A 2,506-nucleotide genomic window follows, 5' to 3' on the forward strand; every position below is an offset into this window, starting at 1 on the left:
AAGATGTGGGGACTCCATGTAATCCAACTGCAAGGTTGGTTGCTGTCCAGTCCTGTGCAAATATATAAAAAAAAAAAATTGCTATAAGGCTTTGACCCTAGAGTTTTCACAGCAACTTAACTACCATCCCCAATGTACCATATTTGCAAGCCTTCAAGTTCAACAATTCAAATTGTCGCTTCATATTACGTTCCAATGCAGCATCCTTGAGGAGCAGAGTAGGCCAGTTAATCATCCTGAGACATACAGACGTCTCCCAACTCGTCCCATCGTGACGGGTGGTTTTGATCTTCTCCCTCATCAGCCAGTTCTTCTTAGGGTTCTCCCCCTTTGTTCTCCTCATACTCTTTATCCCGAGGGAAATCTGTCTCCTGTCCCTGATCTACACCTTCTTGCCTTCCAGGCCGTGGTTTATCTGCACATTCTACACAAATACCATAGCGTCAAGATCCATGTCTGATTCCAACACTGGCAGCTAATATGAAGATCTTCTTATACACCATACATTTGTATTAAATATCCTTTTTATGCACCAGGGAATGTCTTTTTACATGCTCTCTGCGATTAAACAGTTTTCCACAAATCTTACAGCTAAAGGGTCTGACTCCTGTATGAATGAGCAAATGCCTTTTTAGTTTTCGTCTGCATTTGGCTACATAGGTACAATGAGGGCATTTTAACTTGTTCATGTTTAGAGATGATTCACCATTTTCCCAAGTTTCTTGTTTTGGCCAAGATTCAGGCAACAATCCATACTTGAAATCGTTTGCAGCACCTGGTAGCAAGCCATACTTGAAATCACTTGATGGGCCAGGCAACAGGCCATACTTGAAATTATGTGAAGTACCAGCATCGCCTGCATCCTGCCCCAAGCTGGCTTCTGCCAGCACGTTTGCGTTCACATTCCTGTCACAGTCTGGGCCCCGGGAGCAGAGCACCATCCAGATCTGGTTCTTCCTTAATGAATGACATATCTTCTTCTGGATAGGCAACAGGTGGCTGCATCACAGAGCAATCTTCTAAACTTGTTTCATTATTAGGTGGTATATTATAAATAAATCTCTTTGAAGTTTGTTTTTTTCCTCCTTGTTTTGTTACCAGTTTCTTGAATTCCCTGGGAGCCCATATTATTCCAAATAAACACTTTTGTTTGACTTGGAGCTTCACTTTCAGCCAATTCAGGTGAACCATCTTGGACCCAACCACTGTCATTCATTTGGTAGTTCTCTATTTGGCCCTCGTTGACATTGCAACCATCATTTTCAGTTTTTGCATTACTTGCCAAATTGGTAAGATTCCGTGTTGCCCAAAAACTGGCAATTTTTTGATCCCGTGATGAAGACAGACCATCACTACTGACTGGTTTTCTGTTGTTATAGTCCACAACCACAGACTCCGGAGCTTCAGATTTAATGCTTATATTTACAGCATCTTTAATGAAATTTCGGCAAGTCTGAACAACTTCACTCATTTGCAGATAGCTGGCCACGGTCATCACTTCAACGGCATTTTGGCTTGGGAGCACCAGGTTACCAGAGTACAGGAAGTCCAAGATGACGGAGAAACCTTGAACTGCAGCAATATCTAAGTGGGTAGTGTTGTTTTGGTTAGGGCTTTCTTTGTTGGAAAAGCAATATAAAGTCTTAAAGAAACGGCTGCCTGCAACCAGGATGTTCTTATGAGCTTTAAAGATTTTTCCACTCACCACAATGTTGACAATTGTCGAAGAAGTTGATAGCAATAAGAGTTTCCATTTGGCCTACTATTAAAGTCACAGTATCCCTCTTCTGAAGGTATTTCTGATTCCTGGGCGTTGGCTTCATGGAGCTTGTGCTCTGTGGAGACCTGGTGCCGCAGGAGCAGGGTTTTCTTGTAGGTGCGGGTCCCTCGAGACAGGTCGGCATGGCCCCTGGGGGGAGGTCCTCGCCGCTGCCGTCCGAGAGGGTCTTCTGGCACTAGCCACAGGACATGAGGCCGGTGTCCTTGCAGTAGCGCAGCCAGGGGAAGTCCCGCAGCCAGGCCGCCTGGAAGGAGCTCTGGAGCTTCTGCAGCAGGGACTTGGGCCGCGCGAGCGGGAGGTGAGCCATTTGTTGGGGTCCAACCCCAGCAGGTCGAGGGGTTCCCAAAGGTGTGGACAGAGTCGGCGAAGAATGAAGGACACGGAGGCAGCGTTCAGTTGATCAGCATAGTTGGTTCTCCAGCCAGGTTCTGTCCAGGATCTCCAGCCAGGTTCCGTGTTTTATTGTCTTGTTACATCTGTATTTATACCAGTTGATTTTAATCCTATCAATTTCTATTCCAAAGGTTACAGCGTTTCTTATCTCCATTCCAGGGAGGAAAGATTATGTAGCTTAAGCGTGATTGTTCGTAGTTAAAGTGATTAACTACCCGCCTGGCACTTAGTTAAGGGGTTTTATTCCCTCCCTAACTTCAGGGAAAAATCCCTACCTGAGGAAACAACCTTTCTCGGAGAGGTGACCTTGGTTAAAACACATAGGGCCAAGAA

The 2,506-nt window shown here is 45.2% G+C and overlaps 1 pseudogene; it reads right to left on the reverse strand.

Moving 5' to 3' along the window:
* Nucleotides 1–227: 227 nt before the first annotated feature.
* Nucleotides 228–2,087, reverse strand: LOC118670345 (annotated as a pseudogene).
* Between the last annotated feature and the right edge of the window lie 419 nt (nucleotides 2,088–2,506).

The sequence above is a fragment of the Myotis myotis genome, unplaced genomic scaffold (assembly GCF_014108235.1).
Source record: "Myotis myotis isolate mMyoMyo1 unplaced genomic scaffold, mMyoMyo1.p scaffold_m19_p_15, whole genome shotgun sequence".
NCBI lineage: Eukaryota > Metazoa > Chordata > Mammalia > Chiroptera > Vespertilionidae > Myotis > Myotis myotis.